Source organism: Bacillus rossius, chromosome 1, assembly GCF_032445375.1.
Source record: "Bacillus rossius redtenbacheri isolate Brsri chromosome 1, Brsri_v3, whole genome shotgun sequence".
NCBI classification, from domain to species: Eukaryota; Metazoa; Arthropoda; class Insecta; order Phasmatodea; family Bacillidae; genus Bacillus; species Bacillus rossius.
Window position 1 is genome coordinate 156,024,115 of NC_086330.1, and position 26,038 is coordinate 156,050,152.

Here is a 26,038-nt window from a genome sequence, read left to right on the forward strand (position 1 = left end):
CAGGAGACACTTCAGAATAATATACCATATATAAAAATCACTAAACATTTGTATTTAGCAGCTATATTTTCTTAAACCTAAAATAATAACGTTGGAAGCAGTCAATATCGAACTGTGAACACAAACTTTGCACAATTTATTTGTGAAATTTTTCCACGTTTTTACACATACATAATAATATAGGGGTGACTCAATAAAAGAACGTGTAAATATTAAATTTTATTATAAAGGAATTATAAACATAATCGTAACACACTAACAAATATTCCAGTTTATCACAAATTCGGTAACAAAGTAAAGAGCATGACAGCGTATATACTGTACGAAAACTTTGGTACGTGGACGAGTTTTTATGGTATTGGCCATAGTTCTATTTTAGTACGACTGTACACTAAATTTTTAAAACAATATTATTTGTCGTACTGTTATCTTTTAGGCATTACTATTATACTTATCGTAGCCTACATATAAAAATTCCGACATGATAGCAAGTGAGTACCTTGGGCGACAGACTGTGTTCCTTTTTAATATGGCAAACGATGGACCGCATAGAAGTGAAATTTCTTTGTTTTTCTTCTCTTAACAGAATCTCTTAATGAAGAACATCAAAAATGAACAGTAGAACAAAGAATGTGTTGCCTGCAAATGTATTTAATATAAACTTCTTATTGTAAGCACTGATTAATCGCTTACATATCACAAATCTGTTTCTCAGTTTTTCGAGTAAGTTTTCATTTGTATAATTGCGGATTTTTTGACACTTTATATGGGGGTTTTTATTGTAAAAATATGTTGTATTTATATCGCTATTAATAGCATTACCTAAACGAAACCATGACTTAGATCGTACACTCTGAAATATTTATTTTTATGAACGTAATGCAACATTAAAATTTTCAAATTTCTCGATTTTCATTATTATCCTATTTACATAATTTTTTTATGTTAAATATTTTTTACTACGACACAACTATGTTAACATTTTGATAAAAAGTTGTCTTGATATCATCCACATGTATATTACCTCTATGCTTGGTGTACCATACTTAAATTTTGTTATGGCACCAATTACGCCAGTTATAGAGCTGTGAAGTCCGGGATTAGTATTTCGAATGATTTGCAACTTCCCGAATCCCTGCCATTAATAATGTATGATGGATACTTGTTATTTCCTATTTGTGATGGCATGTGTATGTGACGCTATTAGTTTTTAGGCATTTTTGAAACATTAACAGCGTTAGGTACCTGCCATCTTCGGAAAATTCCGCTGGGGCATGTTGGCAATGTCAAGGGTGCGATGAGATCTACAACTTATTTCGCGACCTACCATGTTGCCATACTTAAAGCCAGTAAAAGTCGGGAATAACGTCTGGGTCCCCGGCCATTCCTCCCTTTGACAGCTAGTCAATACAGCAGAAATTCTACATAACAGCTTGGCCGGGGGAATTCCTAGTAAACCTTTAGTTTTTTTTTTTTTAAAGCCCAAGGCAAATTATGTGACTATTTAAATTTTTATTCTGCGTGTATATATAATGATACTGTCTAGGAACTGGATAAATTACCACATCACTTTGCATATAAATACGAAGTAAATAAAAAGATGGCCTTGAAATACATCACGAGAGAAAAAAAATCGTTATTCAGAAGGTATCAATTTAAAAAAGTGAGTAATTGTTGCTAAGATACAGGATACGATTGAATTCGTGGTAACTCTTTTGTCGTTCATGTAACTTATTGTCCACGTGTTTTGTAGCAAACAGCAAAATAAATCAATATATTAAACGAAATCAATAAATATTGTTTTACTCATTAGAACATGGTTTGTGTGCAATTATATTATTGTAACTGTTATGTTTATCTATGCTCCCATTATTACTATCATAGTGAATATAAAACGATTTTTTGACAGAATTCTGTTGAACTGCAAATTAAGTCAGAGTTATGGCAATTTTTTTAAGCTTTTTGAAGTATAGAATATCGTTTCATTTGTACAGTACAAGCATAGATTTGTGACATCGTTATTGCTTGTCAAACCAAGTTAACACACTATAAATTTTCTGCTCCTACAAAACTGTATGATCATTTATAATTCTGATGGCAAGTGCCATGCCATCGTGTTCATAAAAGCACGGTAGGTGGTGGCTTCATGTGTATACTGTTGGCAGTATTTATGTAAAAATAGAAGATACCGTTATTGATAGATGAAAGCAAATGCAATGTGCCAACATTTAATGTATAATTGCTTATTAAAAGAAACATAAATTTTAAAAATTATAATAAAAATTTAAGATGTTGTTGAAGTCGCGCCGTCGAAATGATACAGACGTTGGTAAAATCACACAAATATAAAACCGAAAACCGTTTCACTAACAGGTCAAGAATGTACTACTAAACATTATTTATGGAGAAAACGAAGTGGTAGGGGAGTAACATAAGTATTTTCTTACTGTTTTGAAAGCAACCGGCTAGAATTATTTAGTATATTCGAGACCTTCAGGCGCACAAACGCTATACATCCGTACTGAGTGCCTCGCACGTCTACGCGCAGGCCACTGACAATGAGTGTAGTATTTTTTTTACGTTGACAGCATATCTTAGTACGCATTTGTCTGTAAATGATTAATTTTATTTATGTATATATATAATTTCTACAAGATTAATATATATTACAGCCTATATAATTCTACAAGATTTCGGAAACGTAAAAGTATGGGATGGAGTACAATTGTTTGATGTTGATAACAGCTAAGCAAAGCAAAATCAAGACTATTTTAGTGTAGTATTCGTTGATCATTGATATATAGAAAACGTTAATGTAAGGCAGTCAACAACAAAACGTGCCAGAAGATGAGCGCAGTATCCTGTAACCAACCGCGGCCTCTCGTCACATAGGCTACTGTAAATAAATTGTTACGTTGATGTATTACGTTTCTTCGTTGTCTGCAGGTTATCTACCACGCTAGGCCGGTACCTGACTCGCATACCTCTGGGTTGCTATCAAGGGTAGCATGCACGGCCAGTATTAGCTATTTACATAATAGAGCTAACATTCTTCCAGCTACGTTGAACCGAAATTTGTTAACTAACAACAAACCAAATAAATTACTGAATATGGCAGGGCTGCATAGTATGAGAAATCACGTGGTAAACATGTTAACAATTTTTTTTTTCACAAAAAGCTGCAGCTGTAAGAACGAAAAGACTGGGGGTTATACATGTAAAAAAAATTCTGCGTTTTCTAAATGTGATAATATGAAAAGTGCATACAAATATAACATTGCTTGGTAGTACGATAAACAATATTATATTAATGACTATATAACAACTTGATAATGACCGGATATTTTGTCAATTATTTAGTGAGCAAGCAAATTGCATATATTAGGGCGTGTGTCAGGTCATCGTACAGAGCATTCTGGCCGTCTCGATAATGCGCTGAGAGAGTGCGAAAGAGCGAGAGTACCAGCGAAAGCGATGCTATATACTTGCTGCACTCTCTCGTACTCTCTGCCATCCGCTATATTGTTTATATTTGTAGAACGTGGTTATTGCAAACGGTGGATATGTTAAAAATGGTGCTGAGACATCACAATATTTCAATGCAACAAAGCATTGCAGTTGTAATTTATTTTAATTTGTGCATACATTTTTTGCGCGTATCATGTGTTTTAAATACATACTAACATTGCTTAGATATCGCATTGTCCCAATTCAGAATGCGAGAGCACGAAATAAGGAAATATCACTCTTGCCATCAAATAATGCGAAATGATGCCAGGGGATGGATAGAAAGAAGTCAAGGTTAATCTTGGCTTCGCTCTCTGAGGAATGTTAACAAAGGAAGGGGAAGAAAGGTTAACGCTTGCCATAGCTGTGGATTTTCCGAGAAACGAGAGGGTGGCGGGAGGAAGCAATTTTGTTTACCTGATTCAAGGAAGAACTGCAATGTCCGATTGCAACGCATTTCAATAACCGGGATTCTCGCCTAGGACAGTTAGGGAGGAATTCATAGTGAACTGCGTTGTTTTCATTTCACAGTACAATAAATAAGTATTACTTATTCGAATGCTTTAAAGTAATACTTCATGAAGTAATACTTGTTGAAGTACAACTTATTGTGATTTCATAGTCACTATAAGACATAAGTAATTATTTCTCAAGTATTCATAAACAAATAAGCAATACTTACTGTATAAACCGTTCTTCGTCAAGTTTGTTTATTATGCATATGTTGTTAAATGCATAAGCCGATTGTAATTGTTCAGTTATTATTTCTGTAGACATAGCCCATTTTTAAATTTCAGATTTCACATTTTTAGAACAGTTTGTTCATGAAAACTTAATTAAAAAGATAACTTTGCAGCTAGTTTGTAATCAGAACATCACCCTACATAACCTTTTTCATGTCTGCTTTGCGATGGATGTTGGCAAGTGCAACGATTTTGAACGACTTGTGGAGCACAAAATCTCCATTATTTGAACCAAAGCTGTGGAGTATTGAACGCTCCAGAATGCCGGAAAGCACGCAAAACCTACAAAAACATTTAAAAAAATTAATAAAAACTTATAATAGTTAAATTTTTAATTTGAAATGAAAATATATTTTAAAACAATATGTGAATATTAAAACACCGAAAAAGCTTGTTTCTATCATTTAAATTACAAAAGTATGGACAATTCACGACGCGAACAAAATGCATTAATTTTTTCGAAAACGGTGGCGTGTACGGCAAAAATGCTGCACGATTTTTTGTGTATTTCAGAATTAAGTTAATGACCACATCGCAACCATCGCTGAACAAATGACGATATAGGCCTGTGACTTCCCAATTGAACGCTTCTAAATATGAATGTACTAGTCTAAAAAATTATAATTCAAACACGGTGTGTGTTTTAAATGATGATAGTTTCAATGTGTATCTGACCGGCGTATGTAATGATAACTTGGCATCAGCCGAGTGAAAGTTTAAAGTAATTTAAATAAAGTAAGGGTTTGTTTTTTTACTATGTCCATGTATGAAATAATCACATGACAGCAATAAGTAACTATAGTGTCACAACATTTGGGAATTTCTGGTGATACGAGTAGTATTTGGTTGAAATCATCTAAAAAAGCCTAGATTTATTGGCATTTTTAGTGTACGCTGATTTCCGATTTCATCTAATTATATCAACCACTTGGAAAGGTAATATTAATGGGCTGCTTTTCAGATCCAGACGAACAATATGTTATGTGAAATCACTTGAGATCAATATTCATTCGACAATCTTATTTTGTGGTTATTGTTTCCTTTAATTAAATATATATACAAATATATAGTCTATATATATCGATCTATGCATTTGCTATACTGCTGAGGTATTAAAACAGAAACAAATACACTCAAACGGACAAGAATATTCGGAAAATGTAATTATTTGTATGTTTTTCTTTATTTGTTGAAATAATTTGTAAGTAATTCATACAATATATATCGCAATACAAACTATAAGTATGTTCTGCTCAATACGATCAAAATCCCTTCCTTAACTATATTCTAGAGTATAAGAAGTAGTATATTCGGCGAGCTAAACAAATTAACAAATTACTATAGGTCATACACTTTATTTGATATAATTTATTATTGGTTTACTTTTATATTTAAAAAAAGAGCACTTTTTGCATACTTCATACGATACCAGACAAGCCATCACATTATCCGGGCTTCCTAGGTACAGAGCTACGCACTGTGTTCGCAAATATAGTGAGAATATCTCAAGTTTAAATAGCTGACCGCGGTAACCAGGATATCTGGGACAAGCTATCAGCCAACGCACAGGCCACCCGCCTTAATACAGTTCACCTGATTACGACTGCTAGCCATTACGTCAGGCGTCGCAGCCAGTCAATGCGGATGTGTTTTCACTGGCCGTCTCCAGCAACAATCACATTAGAGCATTTTTACCAGCGAGATTGAGAAATATGTAATGTTGTGTGGCGCTTGTTCGTGTCAGGGGGGAAATATGGTATTGGCGAGGACGTCATCTGCATCCGCATCTACTCGCATACATCTGCCATATAGTGACGAGTAAATGAGTCAACTGCACGGACTCAGCGGATACTTTTCCGAATGGTTAGTTGTCAGGATTATTAAGGGTGTTAGGCCCAAATTAATTTATATCATATTATTTTGTCTTTATATTGGCCTCATACGTACAAGTTTCTCTGCAAAACCGATTTTCACTATAACTTATAGTTTTCTCATAACAGGCACTCAAAGTTGAAATATATGACATTTCTTGTAGGTATTATTTCAGTAGCCGATCGATGTAATTTAGTCATTTTTGGTAGTTTACAAGTTCATTATGCATACTATTGAGAGATGTATTTTAAAATTTTTAAAAATAATAAATTATTCGTGTGCTTGAGCCAGAATATGAGAAATATTCACTTTTTTCTGGAACCAAAAAAATTTGTATAAAACATGTAATAATACAATATTACGAAATACCTATCTGAATATACATTCATCTAAAATAAAATATGTGACTCTTACTGTATCAAAATCGTAAGCTCCAACGGAAGTAATGTATCCCCTAAAATTCCAAATATATCAAATGCAACCCGCCACTCTAGTGGTGCCGTGTTGTCTCACTCATCTGAAAATTTCAGGTAGGAATACGACAGTATAAGTTATTTGGTTGGGGGGGGGGGGGGGGGAATTAGCAGGTGATTTGGACCGGAAAGGATAAGGCATTTAGGAACACATTAGTGACACTGGAATTTCCCCAGCCTGTTTCATGCTACAGACAGGCAATAGATCGTGTACCACTAGTTTTGAGAAGGGGTGCGGGAAACTTAAATATGATTAACTGTAGGGAAGGGAGAGACCAGCAAAGGAAAAACGATGCTGAAGCTGATGTTATATCCGTTTGAGTGGCCTAGCATCCACAGTACTGGATGTAAACAAAACTTTCTTAATGGTAATGGGACCAGATATTTGTTGCATTTGGTTTTTGTACGCCATATTTAGTTGGAAGAAACAAGGTTAAGTTACTTTTTAATGTTTCGCTGAAATCATAATATTCCTAGGGAATAGTGCACAATGTTTCGCTTTATATACCAATCGCATGACAAGTTGTTATTGATGCACATTGTGCATTAATGTCTACCGAAATTGCATATTATTATTTCTATCTCGTCTATCAACTATAGAAAATGTAAGCTATCAACTACCTGACTAATGAACCTTAATATGGAAATATGAGTTAAATACAGTTTTCTTAAACCTACTCAATTAAACATTGTGTTTGATTTTTTTTTTCACGTTTTCATTTATATATTTTATTATAGATGGATGGAAAAAGTAGGGCTACTGAAAGCAAGGGCAACATGAATTTAAAATTACTAAACGTCCACTAGACCTATATACTGTTCACTTTAAAGGCAGCCGCCTGGCTGGGGCTCCGAGGCTCGCAATAGATGGGGCGATAAGGTTGATCCGGCTATGAGTACCGAGCGCACTAGCACTTTTGAGTGTTATCAATGCTCCCAACTGGCGTGTATGCGGAATGACCGACACATTTTGTAATGGGACATTCAGTCGTTAACGTAAAATGTTATTGGTGAAAAATTTGTAGCAAAATTTAACGCATTCTTCAATCTAAGTTTTGCTTGTGCCCGGTTGGTATTTATGAAATATACTTCAGTGTGAAGAAGCCCTGTTTGACTATGTTGCAGCGCTCCAAAATGATATTTCTAGCATGCGTGTCGTCTTCAAAGTTACATTCTGCCCTCGTCTTGAGTGCGTTTTCTTTTTGTAGGTAAACAAAATGTAGGCACGTGAAATAGTTCTGTCGAACAAAACGTGTTTTCAATTACGTTGCAATGAGTATTTGTCTTCATGCCAAGCGGCTCCATTAAAAACAAATTATTATTATTATTATTATCGTGGAAAACAAACTTGCATACAGACAATTGTTGTTTGTAACTGCCGAAGAGAAACTTTGAACAAACAATTATGTCAGTGTGCTTATACGTAGCTCTCGTTTTGAGAAAATAGCTCAAAGAAAATACTAGGTAATCACCACACAATTGACTATCCTAATATATAGTATTACAATACAATTTTTTTTGTCTCCTGAGCCGATAGAAACCAATTATATGTTTGTATAGGGCAAGGTATTTCCCAGGAATATTTATAGGGCCAATCTAAGGGAAATTGTGAATTACATTTTAATATGGGGCTTCACGAAATATATTGTAATCATGTCTACAATAGCCATTATGTTATAAATGTTTCGGTAAAATTACGTTTACAACTTTACTGTTCATGAAACTTTACAAGCTGAATGTGATGACCCTACAAATGTAACCTTCGAGTCAAATCTGGGGGAAAATGCTGGATGGAATATGACAATGCGACTTTTCACGAAATGTATCGTCATAAGGCCTAATTAGATATTACATTGTAAGTTTTCTCGTTGCGTTCATATCTGCGTAGCTAATCAAACTTTATAAATTAAAATTAATTTTCTAGTAATAAAATCGTTTCTTGTAAACTTTAATGATGTTCGGCACTTCAAACATTATAACAATAACAGCCATTGAAGTAATGAACGGTAGCTGTAAAATGTAATTTATAATACTTTGACTTTATAGTTGTTAATAATTCACGTCTGCTGTGTGCACACTGTTGTACGAAATGCATTGATTGACAGCAGTAATGAGGCTCATAACCTACCTTTCTGTGATTATAATTTTTTCCTTGTTATTTGCGGGGGGAAGGTAAGAGACAGATGCTACTACGATCTTAGAAATATAAAACATAATATTCACAAAACCATCTTCCTTAACTGTGGTCAATTCGTAATATAAGCAAAGTGGAGATGTTTATGCGTTACCCAAAACAGCAAATACCCACGATATTTTTGAGTAATTTTACGTATAGCCTTCTTCTAATAAGTTATCATATAACAAAAAAATTTTTGCGATAAAGGTAAATGAAAAAAGTCTACGAAAACGTCTTTCAACGAAGCACAGTACTATTTTACCATAGCAACTGCATAGGAACGAGTTGTTTAGCTCCGAAATTGCTGTGCACTGGAATACCTCGTGCAGACGACTTCAGTAGCGTATGGTTCGCTTTACCTGTACGACGATGTCACTGATCCCTAGTCTCTGAAAATAGGAAGCGAAAGCTGCGATTTGAACTTACTTTTGTATTATACACTTGCTCTCATTCATATGCATTTATATTATTTTGTCTAAATGGCTAGACCATCTATTATACAATTGAAACTGCATACTTGAAACAAATGTCTACTATTATGGTGCAAATGAGACGTAGATAATTTAAAAATCCGTTAGGAGAGAAAAAACATAAAATAGAACCCGAAAGTTTTTTTTCACTAAACTGTCTCACAGTAAAAATGTCTGTAAATATCCACTGAGAAAAATAGTCACTGAGATATCAACAAAACTGTTCTGTAATCCGTTTAAATGGTACCTGCAACAAGACTTTAGTAATATTAACAGATTGTTTCCTACTTCGTTACAATAACTATCGTTTGAGTAACAATCCAAATCTTGTAACGCGTTTTCTCTTGGAGGAACTATATTCTCTATAGACAGAACAGACAGTTTTGTTGTTACAAATGTATAAATGATTAAAAATACTGTCTCGAAGTATTGTAAAAATTACTAAACATGTTACTGCTGAGCCAACAAACTGTTTCGCAAGCAGCACCAATCACTTTCCGTTACAGTTACAATAACTTGGTTCTAGAAACTATCTGATTTTGTTAAAAGTTTGTAAACTAGCTGGGTAACCTTAACAGTACTATATCGTACCCGCAACAAGCTTGCTTCGGTTTGAAATACTATCCTACTTGTTGTGACTACCATCTGATTCTGTTAAAAGTTTACAATCAAACTGGGTAACCTTAACAGTACTATATAATGCCCGCAACACGTTTGCTTCATTTTAAAATACTCTCCTACTTGTTGTGCCTACCATCTGATTCTGTTAAGTTTGCAAACGAACTTGGTAACTTTAACAATGCTATACTATGCCCGCAACATATTTGCCTCTATTTGAATTACTTTTCTATTTGTTGTGCTTACCATTTGTTTCTGTTTCAAACTTTCAAAGCAGTGCCAATATTCGAACCTCCGGTCCTGAAATTAATATGCAGGCATGCTAACAGTGAACAATAATTTTAAAAAAAAGTTTGCGATTAGTTTATAGATGTAGTTGTGGGCATTCCCATTTTGTACATAGCTTTGTAGTTAAAATAAATATAATCTTACTTTGCATTCATACATAGCATCGTAATAGTATTTTGTGAGTGGTGATAGTAGTGTCAGTGTGGTCAGACCACTTGACACCCACAAAGGCGATTCACGTTCGATCTCCGGTGGAGTCAGCCCCCGATTTTTCGCAAGTAGGAACCGTGGTGGACGTTGCCGTTGGCGGGCTAGTTTTCTAGAGAATCTTCTGTTTCCGTCAACTCTCCGCTGTACGGCCTAATTTAATATCATCCTTCAAGGCACGTAGTTGCGTCCGGGCTCTCAGACAGAAATCTGCATTCGGTGTACAATACCTGCCCTCGGGTACCCTCCCCATTTCATACATGTTTGGTAGTATCATGTGAGATGATAGAACTTTGTAATATGCACGTACACTAAATTAAAATTAAAGCAACCTTGAACAAGTTCAATGAACAATATTCACACGAGTGTGCTGGCCACGTAACTCAAGTTCAAGTTCAACACGAACCTGATTTAGGCCTGCAGCTGTGTAATCGGTTAAAATGATTTTACTACATTGGAGAGCTAATGAAAAAATTAGGCAGGGTAAGTAAATATATAGTCATGAGTACACACAAAAAAAATTGGACCACTTATAACATGATGCGTAGCGTGTGGGCCATCACCGATGCAGCAGCTCACAGCCACAGCAATCTGAGTTCTACCAATGGGCCATAAATGAAATTTCGAGTGTTGTATTTTCGAAAGTCGGCCATAGCTAACAAGCTAGCAGAGCCATTATTTATCATAGCCAGAAGCTACCCAGCATTGCCAGCAGTAAACGTGCAAACGGACAACTGTAGTTTTCTGCATGGGAACTTAGATAAACTCGGTTCCTATTTTAGAATACTGCCTGCGCGTGCACGTCCACCCACGGCTTTGCTGGCGTTAAATATTCGTAGCAATTTTTAATAATGTTTTGCCTTGGAATAATATATTAAAATTTGATTTTAAATGCCCCACGTTTAATCGGTGCGAACTTCAGACCGTAGATTAAAATGACTAGTAGTTTCACTTCCTAATACGTTGAATTTCGAAAAAAAACTCATAAAACTAACTGATCTTATGACATTATTTGGAGTGACCAATTTAAGTTTAAATCACGTATCGATAACGCGTCAAAAATATTGAACCAGTTATTGAAAACATATTTCATCCAACTCCCATACCTTTGGAGATGGAATTTCTTATTTTTGCGTGAACAGCTTCTTCATAACTGATTAGTACTCTACTTAATGTGCAAACGCTATATTTTCATAAACCAACACTTAAAAAAAGATTTATATGTTCATCATCTTTGCCATAATATGTTAATTTTCCGGGGGAAAACATGTCAGTTTGGAAATCTTGATTTGATACAATCTTATTCGACTATCTCTGTATGTACCACAAATGGCATATAATCATGCACTTCAAGTGCTATATGTAGTGTTAAAACTTATGCTACTCAATCAAATTATTGTGAAAGAATCAATTCACAGAAGTTGTTTATTTATCCGGTTTAGTAATATTGATATTTGTCTAGTTAAAATTATCTGTTTAAGATTTTGTTTATTTACTTATAGCCTAATTACCCACTGACCAATATTAACATATTTTTGTTTGTTTATTTTAAGAATTATTAATTGATTTATTTCTTTACAATAACGCTATTTATTTCATTTAATATTTTATTTGTTTTTCTCTATGCTAGAACATTCTCATATTACTATGCCAGTTGAATTATTACTGCTTTGTGAAATATTTCCTTACTGAGTGTCACCTATATTTTTATATCTTTGGTGCACAGTTTAAATGAGATTTTGGCTTTGTTAGCAAAAATTCCGTGCTGCTGATTCCGTCCGATGAAGACGTGACTGAGGCGTAGTCATGTCTCAGTTCATCCTAATTAATAGTTTAGAAACTTAGGGCCGTAATTATAAACGTCATTCGAATGACAACCAAACCAACCGCCCTCCAGCGCAATCGATGGTTTCGTAGATTATAGTCCTCTTCCGGAGGTCGGTTGACCGCCGGCGAACAACCGACCTCCACTCCAGGGTGGATGAGGTCTGGCGCTCTGCCAGCGGTCCTCCAGCGGACATCCGACATCTCTATTTGTGAAAATGGCAACATATCTGATGAGGTTAGGTGGCATATGCAAAATGTTTTCAGCTTATACAAACAAATCGAGTAAACGGAATAATTGCTGGTACGAAAAAGATACTTTTGGGACATGGCAGACCCGTTTGATTACTGCTACGTGATAAATTTAAATAGTCGTACAGTTTGTAAATATGTGTGTATCGGTATTTGTAAACAAAACCTAACATCAGAGTGCAATCTTTTAAAGAAGATGTTCATCCTACTTACACAAAACCATATAACATGGTGTGATAATACTAAGTATCACAGAACACTGAAACTTTAGTTTAAATTGTTTATTTATATTTTTCAGTGTTTGTTTACTTTAATTCACGTAATTTTATTTATGTCAAATTTATATGTCTTTCAATTGTAATAATCTCTAGAGTTTATTTTGTTTATTGCTCAGAGCAGTAGCAATGTCTCTATGTTTTGACAAAATTTTCTAATGTTTGAAAAAGATACGTGATTAAGAGAAGGTGATTGGTCTATGGATCGGCGGACCTTTAAAATGGAAAATTTAGGCATTGTTGGAATTTTGACGATATAATTTTGGAGAGAATAATGAAGAGGAAGGTTTTGTGTGCCATTTTTGTGGCTGGTGTGTGTGGCCGCGTCGGGCATTTCCGACGCGGAATTCAGCTATATTTTCAGTAGATATTTCACTGAATAAGTGAGCTGTTGCGCCCCTGAGCCGGGGCGAATGTTACGGTAATATTTAATTACCGGGGCTACCTTTATCTATGGAAATATAAGGTACGAAAGTTTAATGTATTTAGGCCTGAAGTTTTGTGTTCCGCGAACCCCTTATATTAACTGTTTCGGCCTAGTAACTGATTGTTCCTGTTAATGCCTCTGGTTTTCGTCATGTTAACTTTCACCCAGTAGTCTCGACTTAAAGATTCTTGTGTGATCCGAGGGAACTGAGTTAGTTGATTTTTAATTCACTTTAAGTATTATTATTTACCATCAATGTACTTTTGCTTTCGGTTGTGCCCAACATAACTATGTAGATAACTTATATTTTATTTTATTTTATATGAGTTATGTGTAAGCAACCTTGTTTCCCAGTGTTAATCACCTTATGTGTGTCAAACTAAGCTTTAATGTTATTGTGTTTACACTTATTCATAATTTTAATAAATAAAAGTGATAATTTTCAGTTGTATTAATATTTGAAATGGGTAACTTTGGGCATAAGCCGCATTTGAAAAACCACTTATAGCAGTGGAAATATTTATGAGTAATATAGTAATATTAAAGTGTGGCGCCCGTATAAAAATAATAATAGTTGTCCTATTACCTATAGCAACTACAATTCATTCATGAAATAATAGTAATTATATACAGACTAGTCATAGAAGTTATACATATATGATAGGTATAACACATGATCAGATGATTTAATTACAGAGTACAATTATAGAGTGGCTAACCCAACTTGGAGACAGTCAAACTGCGATTAATATAATTGTGGTAACGAGCAAGTAATTGTACAATGGATGTGATGTTTTCTTGGTGGTGTTTTGCAAATCAGTAGTGTTTGCAAAACTCGAATACAACAACCATGTGATTAAATAAATGACTAATATAAAAACCATCATTTTCCAAATGCCACTTTCGCTCAGTAGAACAAAACAAAAATGGTACAAGAAGAATTATTAGGAAAGGTTAATGAATCACACTTTATTGGGAGGACCCAATCCTCTCCTAAACCATCCTACCCCGTTACTGTAACTAGGTTATTATGTACACTACCTACTGACATTATTGCTTAGTTTTGGTGCTACAGATGATAGAAAGCACGTTTTTTTGTTTTAATTTTAGGTCTACTGTGCAAGATTTCCAACATGCAACCATAAGTTGAACTACAATTCTTTATGGAGAAGTTGACCTTAGTTGTGTAGTTGTCTGTGCTAATGGCACGTTCAGAGTTAACAGAGCTTTGTACTGTGAGTGGCCTATGGATCATATTTTCTGATACACTCTGAACTGACATTGCCACTATGCTTGGTTTTTGCTGGAAAAAAAACGCAGGGTAGTAGTTTTTTGATTTTCCCTCCCCATCTTAAAGATCAGAAAATCAATTTTGTTTTAGAACAGGTAAAGATACAACTGCTGTTAGATCTCTAGTCAACATGGTTTTAAATTCATTTAACACTAACAACTTTATCCAAGCAAATATGCGTGAGTTGAGTAAGTCATTTGACTGTGTACCATAATATTTTATTATCCAAACTACAATTTTATTGTATATGTGTTGTTGAATTAAATTTTTTTAGGACATATATAATAGGACGAAAGCAATTTGTAGAAATATGACAAATCCTAATGCACCCTAACCTTTTTACATGTTTAAATTTCTTAATTCAAATTGCCTCAAGTTTCTTGTATTCCGTCACGTCGCGCTTATCTATATTCAAGTAAATAGCATTATTTCTTCAAAATGACAGTATGTTTAACACATACTCTAGTATTTACATTTTATAACCTTAAAACTATTTTCCGACTTTCGAGCCACCTAGCTCACAGTCAAAAACAATAACAAGCTAAATGCAAATGATTTTCGAAGGCGTTTTCCAAAATATCGAAAAAGTGTGGTTCGGAAGTATTTCAAACACAAAAATCACAGCAACGTTGCCACATTTCAAGGTGAAGAGCCATCCAACTCTCATTCTTCGGGCGGTCAAATGGCAGATGTTTATAACTAGGAAAGGGTGGATTGCCGCCGGTAAGCCGCTGGGTGGGTGACAGCCGGCGGCTTGCCGGCAGTCATTCGAATGTCGTTTATAAATTCGGCCCTTAATCTTCTATTATCAGCATAGTTTTGGCAGTAAACAAGTTTTCTACAGTTTGAGGTAAAAATACAGTGTTAATTGGTTTAAAATTCAGTTTTAAATAGTTTCTTTAGTGCACGATGTCAAGCGTCACCACAAGAGAAGCCTACGAGGGAGTCATGGAAAATTCGTTTAGTCAAATTGTCGACCCATACTTTTCGGAAGTGTATTTTGTACTAAAATATGTGAGTTTAATTCACGTCATCGCTCAAACGTTACTGGTATTCTTGAATTCGTGCTTGACGTATAATCGAATATATCTTAAAATGTACTAGCCCAGAGGTCCCGAGAAATGAATTTCAGTTGATCTATTTACGGATTTACCCAGGGAATAATTCAAGTACTATTCACAAAAGTAAAAGACCCAGTGAAGAATTTATTGTAAAGCTCTACAAAGCTATGCAATTTTAATGGTAATTGTGTCTGTTATATGTGTGGTTTATAATAGCCAATGTTCATTCCTTGGACGTAAAGTCTTTCATTATTTTATTTTCACATTATGTGATATGGTGACAAGAACATTGTTATTGAATTTTCTTGCCACAAGACTTATTAAATTTATTATTAAATGTGTCTAGTTGCTAATTATTTCGTATTGCAGTGATTATTGTACCGTCTTAAGTTGTATTCTTAGGCTGACGCTCAGTGACGTGTACTCAAAAAATCTCACAGATAACAAATTTTCTGACATTGTTGAACTTGAACTGCAAAAAACCATGCAAAATGCACACACTTCACAATTATTCAAAAGAATTTAATATTATTGTAATATGACACACATATCGCGTCGCAAGAAAGTTACATCTTCCTACAATATACCAATGCGAACCCTAAAACTTATTAGTGCAATTCTTCAAGAAAAATTGTTGTTAAACATGTCATAGAATAATTACAAAACTTTGAATTATAGGTACACATACAAAACATATTAAGAAAGAAAAGGACGCCAGTGTCAAATGGTAGCGTGGTGGATATAACGTCCACAATTTATTCTAAATGTGTCTGTTAACACAATTTCAAGCCGTTCAGTATGGTTTTAATTTTTTGGCACAAAATAGCACTGAGTCTACAAATAACTGACCTGCCAAAATGTTTTTTTTATTTATTAAAAATAGGTTATAGATTATTTTTGTAATTAATGCACACATTCATTTAGAATCGACCTCTACCAATTAAGTGAAATGTTTTGTATATTATTATTACATTTTCATAACGCTATGGCAATTCTCAACGTATTACTACTATTATTCTTTTTAGTATTTGCAACATATTTGTTGTGTTCGCCTTGCCAATTCATTATACATTTAAGTTTAATTTCTGTGGCTTTAGCTGTTATTGCCGCTGAATGAAAAGGTCGAAAATGTAGTGCTCATGGCACCATCTTCAGGTGAAATCTGACACTACCGTCCTCTACGATATATCGTATCAGTGCTGCCACCTAGGAATAAAATTTGTTACTACATGAGATGCGAAGCGCACAAAACTTAAACTTTTATGCCATTGCGTATCAGGACCGTCACTCAGCCTAAATTTATTCAGCCTAAAATCGTTCAGCCTAAAAATACAACCGCTCACATACATTAACAGCCAAGATCAGAATTTCGTTCTGCCTAAAGTCATTCAGCATAAAGTCGCTCAGCCTAAAGTCACTCAGCCTAAAGTCGTACAGCCTAAAGTCACACAGCCTAAAATCGTTCAGCCTAAAGTCACACAGCCTAAAATCGTTCAGCCTAAAGTCACTCAGCCTAAAGTCGTACAGCCTAAAGTCATTCAGCCTAAAATACATCCAGCCTAAAGTAACATAGCCTATAGTCACTCAGCCTACAGTCACTCAGCCTAAAATACATCCAGCCTAATTTTAGGCTGAAAAATTTTAGGCTCTGTGACGTGTACTCTCACTTTCAATGTTTTACTCACTCATTCAACACATATATTCGCCTGTCAAAAAATGCTCGCAGCTCAGGTGATGAAAATTAACGAAAACAAACGTAGCTGAAGTCCTTCAGTAAACTCTTACTGCAAGTACATGAAAACAGTGCGACCTCGAACAGGGCCGCACGCAGCGAAACCGAATTTCGCCACGAACCAAAACTCCGATGTCGGTAGCCGCAATTTCTAATTAGATGTCCGAATGAAATAAAAAAATTAGGTTAACTTAAAACTCGGCATGGCTCTGACCACCAACGTTAAATTTTCTATCCTGCTAATTCTCCTACATATTTTTGCGAGAAGCCACCGAACGCGCCCTCCTGGTGCAGCGATCGACAGACGACTGGTGAAGTCATGCCACCGTTTCCTCCACGCAGGGAGGAGAAGTCACATGACCTCACCGACCAATCACATGCACGCTTCATTCAAACTTACAGATACAAGCCAATAAGGACACAGCAAAGATACAATGAAAACGATTTTCGTACATAGAAACAGGGACTTTCCATTCTCGTTCTCTCTCCCACACCGTGAGACAGCAGTTATCACTTAGTTCCCACAACCAGTGGGGAATCCCAGCTTTTATCTCTGTTGGCGGGGAATCACTGTTTCGTTCTCCTTCGCACTTACAGGCCTCTTATGCCTCTCTCTTTCTACACATCACCCCAGACATGGTCCCGTGTCCTATAACTATTATGCAACACATTAATGAAAATTAAGAACAGCAATCAAAATACAAATTACTTTACAGAATTAAATTTATTTAGTAAAACCTGAAAAAGTAGGCCAAAACAAACAAAAATCCAGTACAACGGCTTATTTATGAATAATTACATAAAAAATAGTAATAATTTAAAATATTTGTTAAAATACAAGGTACCCTCTTAAAACACACAGCAAGTGCAAATAACATATATTAATATCTATATCGTCTGATTATACTGTTTCATAACATATACATCACTCAAAAAACATTGACTTATTACTACTTACATATACAAAAAAGAAGTTAAAAGAAAAATATTTAGCTAGGAGGGCATATTTCTTGCAACGTTACAGTTTCTTACATCCAGCTTTATTTTTTATGGAGATAGGAAATTTTTATTATAAAACATAAAATACTCTCTTTTCCCACTCTTAAAAGACAAAATCCGGAAAAACTGGGGGAAAAAATCCTACCTCTATATGCTTGTTGTTCATTATTAATTTCTAACCCTTAGATCAGGGCTGTCCAATTACAATGAAGCCAAGGGCCGTATGTGAGACAGATTTTGGGTTGAAGGGCCGCACATATAATATACGTTGTTTAATTTTGGCTAATGAAAATTTATATAAATGACTATGATAATTAAGGTTTTACTCTCTGGTTGTGTATTAAATAAAATAAAAATGGCAATAAAAACATTTTTTTATTATAAAAATACTTACAAAAATTTAAAAATAAAATGTTCTCTGAAAAAAATTTCTTCTCTACTATTCAAATCGCAGGAACACCAACACAGCTAAAGTAGGAAACAAAAATATTTTCAATGTGACAAATGAGGTCAAACAGATTCATTTACCAGAGTAGGAATGTCCACACCTATTTCTGTCGTAGCTAGCCACAAAAGATGCAGCAGAGAAGAATCTGTGAGAGAACTCCTGTAGCTATTCTTGATGAACTTCATGGATGAGAAAACCCTTTCGCACAAGTATGTGCTCCCAAACATTGATGTCATTTTACGTCCAAAATCACACAAGTGGGGAAATCGTTGGCTAGAAATAAGTTTGAAGAATGCAGCTCCCTTTTCTGTTTTCGTTTGAAGAAATGCATTAGCTTGCAGGTCACACAGCTCAAATTGTAAGTCTGCTGGTTGTTCTGGTACTGCTACTCAAAGTGGATTGTTAAAAAGCACAATACTGCTCTTAATTTTTTCTAAGTATTGAAATCTTGTTTTAAACTCTGCCATGATGTTCTGAATATTTACACAGAACTCAGAAAAATCCAGTGCTTCATCATTTTCAAGTTTCTCTGTTAGTTGCCTGTAACATGAAAAGTGTGTCAAGTCATTTTTCTCCAAAGTTGTTGAAAAAATATTCAACTTTTTGCGAAATCTATTTATGTGGCTTACTAAATCTGACACCAAATGATCCTTGCCTTGAAGTTTCAAGTTGAGTTCATTTAGATAACCAGTAATATCTGTCAAGAACGCTAGTTGCCGAAGAAAATTGGAGTTTCGGAGCTCATTTTCCAGTTCTGTAGTGTCTGATAAAACAAAATTATGAAGAAATTCAGGAATTTCTTTTCTCAGCCCAAAAAAACGCTCAAGGCTTTTTCCTGCACTCAACCACCTTACTTGATTGTAAAGAAGCAAGTCCCCATGCTCTGATTCCATCTCCTCTAAGAACTGTTTGAACTGGCGATGTACTAGTGCTCTGTTTCCACCCCGTATCATGTTAATCACCTTTAGCACTGTTTTCATAACTTCATTTTGTTTCACCGATTTCCCACATAATGCTTCCTGGTGAATGATGCAATGAAAAAAGGGACAATTCACACCACTTTCTCTTAGAAGTCCTACCAAGCCATTCGTTTTTCCTACCATTGCTGGTGCACCATCTGTCACAATCACTGAACATTTGCCGAAACCACCGATTTTATCAACTGACTTTTTTACTGCTTCATAAATGTCAATCCCTGTTGTTGTTCCATGAAGAGAACAAAGATCCAACAGTTCTTCTTTTGTAGAAAATTCTTCCCCAGTAACAAGAACAAAAATGAGAAGCTGGCTGACATCAGTTTGATCTGTGCTTTCATCAAGACAAAGCAAAAAATGTGAGTTACTTTGTATTATATCAGACAAAGTTAATGCTACCTGTTACCTCCATTTCTGTAATCCTCCTTTGCACAGTTTGGTGCGAAAGGGGCACTGATTGAAATATATCTGCCATATTGGTATCTTTAAATGCCTTCGCCATTTCTAAAGCACACCTCTTAACAGTATTACCATCAAAGAAAGGTTTTTTAGCCTTAGCAAGCTCAAGGGAAACTGCATTGAATGCATGCAAAGCTAAGGTTTGTGTCTTCGCTACTTTATCAAACATACCTGTCTGTTGTTTAGTTTCTTTTTGAGATCTTGAATCAACGCAATTCGAGACTGTCCTTCATATTTCTTATATTTTTCTTCATGTATCGTAGAGAAATGTCTTTTTACATTATATTACTTCGGCACAGACACTATTTGCATGCACACCAAACACTGCAATTTTCCATTGTTGTTTGCAATGAAGTAATTATTTTCCCACTTTTTCTGATACATTCTGTTTTCTGATTCAATCTTTAGTCTTACCGCTAGGTTACTCATTTTAAAATCTCGGTAAAGAAAAATTACAGTAACCGAACCGCACACGAACTCAAGAACTGAATATCAACTGCTGTTAACGCGAGCACTACACGACTATGATGTTGTCTTACTGCCAGTCAAAGACAGCATGACGCAGCACGGCGCTGTGCAGAAGGAGCTTATGTTACGATATGCAGCCCGCAGGCGCCAAAATTGCAGCGCCACACATGCCTGGAAGTTGTGTGGGATAGAGCACTGAGAGTTCCATTGCGGTGCCACATGTGGTTGGAAAGTTACGTGAGATAGAGCTCAATACATTCTGAGTCGATTTTCTGGTAAGTTTATTAATATTAATTTTTATAGTTTTTGACATGCGGGCCGCACAAATAACATTCGCGAGCCGCATGCGGCCCGTGGGCCACCTATTGGACAGCCCTGCCTTAGATGTAGTAAATTCGGAAAAATGCATTTTTTCTTTACTCCTAACATTACCCCTTTAGACTCCTTAGGAGATGAATCTTGCAAATAATTAAAATAATTATTTTATTTTATTATTTTTATCATTTAATTTATATAAAACTTAATTACTTTCAGAAGTACAATTTTCCAAAATAAATGAAAACTTACCCTGTTATCACCCCATTAAAGATATATTTTATAAATGCAAAAAAATAAGCAATAGGTATGCAAACTTTAGATGCAGGTTTTTTTAGTATCTTCTAGTTATAAGTGAACTGGAAGTGTTCCATTTTTTTGTCTGAATAAAGCAAAATGGTATAACAATGATTGGTAGATTTCATGTGTGTATTACAAGTACCCAAATTTTTTTTATTGTGCTTGATTAAATTCTAAGTTTAAATCATTTATCTTAAAACCATATTCACCCCTTTTTCACACCTTGTTGCTGGAATTATGCAAAATGGTAAAATTGTAGTTGGTTATTATTGGTAAACAAAATATTTTACTATGCTTAATAATTTAATTCGGAGATATGATTATTAATCAAAATATACTTACCTTTTTAATTTATTACAGGTTGGATTTTGCAAAATATAACAATGGTTGTTAGTAGTTGTATTTTTATTATTAGTACACAATATCACTTACTACGCCATATTAAATTTGGAAACATAATTATTAGAGACCTGCAAAATTCGCGGATTCATTTGGTGATAGGCTAGAATTCAAACACATATACCTCTTAGATAATTTTGCTATTGGCTTACTGTTCATCTGGACGAATCTCAACCAGTTATAAACCCTCAACCAAAGAAGGATCGAATCACAGACAAACCAGCTGAGACGACTTACAAGTCGGCAGCCAATTAACTTGTGTTATTTGCCCGAGTGTACAGGGGTATGTGCAGTCTATCCTGAAGGCCATCGAAACCGCGAATTTTGCAGGTCTCTTATAATTATTAATATTAAAACCATACTTACTCCTTTTTCACACCTTAAGGGTTGAATTTAGCATAATATAAAAATTGTCATTAGTAGATTCTGTATTTTATTATTGTACCCAAAATCATTCATTACATTTAATTAAGTTATGAGATAAATAATAATTGTAAAAACATACTTTTTTTTTTCATACCTTAAGGCTAGAATTTTGCTAAATGTAAAAATTGTGTTTGGTAATTTTTGTGTGTTAAGTATTGGTACCCAATATCATTTATTACATTTAATTAAATTTGGAGCAAAAATTATTAATCTTTTAAATATACTTACCCCTTTATCATGCCGTAGGGTTTGAATTTCGAAAATACAAAAATTGTGAGTGGAAGGTTTTGTATGGTCATTATTGGTAACCAAAATCATACATTATACGGTACTTAATTAAATACGGAGTTATGGTTAATAATATTTAAAACATATGTACCCCATCCTTCATCCCTTAGGGGTTGAATTTACAAAATACAAAAAAAATAGGATTGGAAGTATTTGTAGGGTCATTTTTGGTACCCAAAATCATTCATTATGCTAAATTATTTTGGGAGACTAATTATTAATTTTTAAACACACTTGCCCTTTTTTCACCCCTTAGGGGTTGAATTTTGCAAAACATAAAAATTGTGGTTGTAAGTTTTTGTATGTTCATTATTGATACTCAAAATCATTCATTACACTTTTAAATTCAGAGATATAATTATTAATTTTTAAAACACACCCCTTTTTCACTCTTTAGGGGTTGAATTTCTCAAACTATAAAAATTTTTGATATAAATTTTTTTATGTGTATTATTGGTACTCAAAATCATTCATTACGCTTAATTAAATTCTAAGATATAATAATTAATTTTTAAACATACTTACCCCTTTTTCACCCCTTAGGGGTTGAATTTCGCAATATAAAAATTTTTGTTGTACATTTTTGTAATTTTATTATTGGTACCCAAATCATTCATTAGACTTAATTAAATTTGGAGATATAATTATTAACTTTTATAACGTACTTACACCTTTTTCACCCTTTAAGGGAGGATTTTCACAAAATAAAAAAAAAATTTAGGTGGAAGATTTGTATGGTCTTTATTGATCTTTATTTCTTCAAACAAACCAAACCAAAACCGTTTCCAACAACACCGCATAACACCACCACATGTTAATTCCACTATTCTTAATAGTTTTGATTTAACTTAAATATTTTAAAATATATTTGGACATGTATTTATTAATTTTTTAAACATACTTACTCCTTTTTCACTCCTTATGGTGACGTAAGCCGGGCTTCGCCCCATGAGCCTGGTCGTCCTCCGTTTCCCTCCCCATCCCTATCCTGCCCGGCATTTGTACCGATACGTACGTAGTCGTGTGTGTGTTTGAATTGCACGCCACGAACTGCCGCAAGAGGGCGCTTAGCTTCAGTGCTTCGTACCACTAAAACACCTAAATTAATATTGTAAGCCTTTTTCTTTTAACCCCTAAGTAATGTTATGGCAGGTCAGTCGAGTGAGTGTTCTTTTGATTCTTAATTAGATAATTTTAGTAAAGTAAGTGCAAGCACGGTCAATGACACTCCTAGCGGGCGACGACGGAACTAATATAAAACTTTATTTAAACTGTTTTCCATATACAAGTAGTTATTACAGAAAGTCTGGTCGTGGGTATGTATGTATTAATTTTGTAAGAGGTTCACGTTATTCTTTCTAATAACCCGGGGCATGCAGTCTTACAAATGTTAACGGTAATTGTGTTCGGTGCGAAGGACGCCATGTTTTCTGCCGCGAGCCTTGACTCGCTCCAGTCTTCTTCTTCAGCCGGCCGAGGGCGGACGTCTCTGCAGACACCCCAGGGACCTCAACGTTGATTCACTGATAGGTAGTTCTGTATATTCAATTAATCTAATCCGCTTTATTAGTATCCTCGGGGCCTCTCTCGGTCGGTGGGGCTGTGTATTAAATAGTTTTTATACTCCCAGGAGTTAAGCATACACTCGACATAAAAGCTCGGGGCGGCCACGTGTGTGGTCCGCATCCCCAATCTATACCAATTCGTGCCACGGGCATTTCAACCGTGTAAAGAGAGGAGTGTAAGAGGGCGTGTAAAGTCTAAATAAACCAACTTAAACGAGTCACGTGTTTTTGTGTTTGGGGGCCACGTGGGTCCTTCCTCCGGTCAGCGGCGTGTGGGACGCCCTAAAAGCCCACTGCGATTAGGTATGAGCGTGCCCGACGCTAAGAGCGGGCTAGGTACAGGTACAGGTGTCAACGCCGGAGTCAGGAGGGCCAATATCTCGCCGCACACGGGCCACGTGACGCCCTGAGTAAGAGTTTCCAGTCGGGTCCACGTGCCCACTCACGTGGTGGCGCCCACTAATTCCGCTATCAGATAAAACGCAACACCGGTAGGCCCTCATTGGATTGACATTCACAAAATATAAAAATTGTGGTGGGTAGTTTTTGTATGATTTTTATTGGTACCCATTATCTTTCCTTAAGCTTGATTAGTTTCAGAGATATAATTTATGATCACAAAACTATATATACCCCTTTTTCACCCCCTTAGGGGTGGAATTCTGTATTTAGACATAGCCTTAGTTTCTAAGTTAACCAAAGAGCTTTCTATTAAAAAAAACTTCATCAGTATCTGTCCAGTAGTTTTTGATTTATGCTCGAACAAACAGAGAAATAGACAAAAATTTAAAAAACTATAATTTTGAGTACTCAATAATGTAAATAGCCATTTGCAATAGTTTTTTTTTATCATTTCATCCAATGTACAGACTTTTTATCATGAACAGTTTTATTATTATTATTATAGATTATAAATAGACTAGAAACTTTTCTGTTTAAGTTTGTTTCTGCTTAGCAACAAATTAGTTTTATTAGTCATTTTAATTTAAAGATAATTTAAGGATAAAGCATTGTTGCCCTGCAACATCGCCATTGAGCTTTAACCATTTACTAAGGGCCGGTTTTACGACCCCAGACTAAATCTAAAGGTTAGCTAGCCCTCAGGTTAGGCTAGCCTCCGGTTAACGAACGAGGGGTGTATTATGACCCATACTTAGCCTGCAGTTGGCTAACCGGAACCTGATGAAGCGTGTGGTGTAATAATGGCTGTGTTGGTAATAAAATAAACCAGAATTTGGTCATTTTTGTTGCGAGAGGTTTTTTTTTCTGGTAGAATGTTAGTCAGCTGTTTGTTTGTATTGTGAATTGTAATGTTTACAGCTGCAGTAAAGAAATATGCTGTGAACTTTATCTTGCAACAGATATAATTAAATTAACCAAAAACTACTTCGATGTCAAACCTGCTTTGTATTAAACCATAAAATTACAATTTAAGATTCAAAACAGTGTGTTTTCAAATTTACTCTTGTATTTAAACTCATGATTTTGTTAGGTTATATATTAAGCCAAAACTAACAAAGTAATTCTATACAAACAAATAAATAGGGATGACATTTTTGCTAGAGAACACTTATTTCTTTCATAAATTTATTTCATAATCAAATAATATAGACTGTGTTTCGGGAAAATACTTGTCGATTTTCATTTCACTGGTGTAGGTTTCATTTTTGTACTAATAGTTTCGTATCACGTAACCAAATTAATCCGATCCTGATGGAATTAGTTTGTGGTATAGGATGCTTGCTGTTTTAATTTAGTAGGTCGAGAGATCCTAGACATATTCACTGGTGAAATAATTATGATTGTAAAATGTATACAAAAGAAATACATTTTTACAAGACCTGACATAATTTGTTTGTATCGTGATATGTTAGGTATTTTGTGTTATGTACAGGATTTTTCAACATTCTAAATTAAAACAGCAAGTATAATGTAAAACAAGACCAACATATAAAGGGTCATGCCGATAGGATCAAGGGATAAACTTGGATACGGGAAACAGAATAATTCCAGTGCTGTTTTCGTTTTGCACTTGCGTGGCAGGTAGATAATAAGTACCTAATGGTTTGTAAGATAGGGAAGGGATAATTGGGTAACATTTATTTTCACATTCAATTGTATTCATTGAATTAGAAACACGTCTGAAGTTCTATGAAGTGCATTTCATTCCTGGCATATGTC

General features: G+C 34.9%; 1 protein-coding gene across 2 annotated transcripts in view; it reads left to right on the plus strand.

Moving 5' to 3' along the window:
• LOC134546328 (26S proteasome non-ATPase regulatory subunit 5-like) overlaps window positions 1-26,038 on the plus strand; it is a 75,680-nt gene that overhangs the window by 23,051 nt on the left and 26,591 nt on the right. The window lies entirely within an intron of this gene.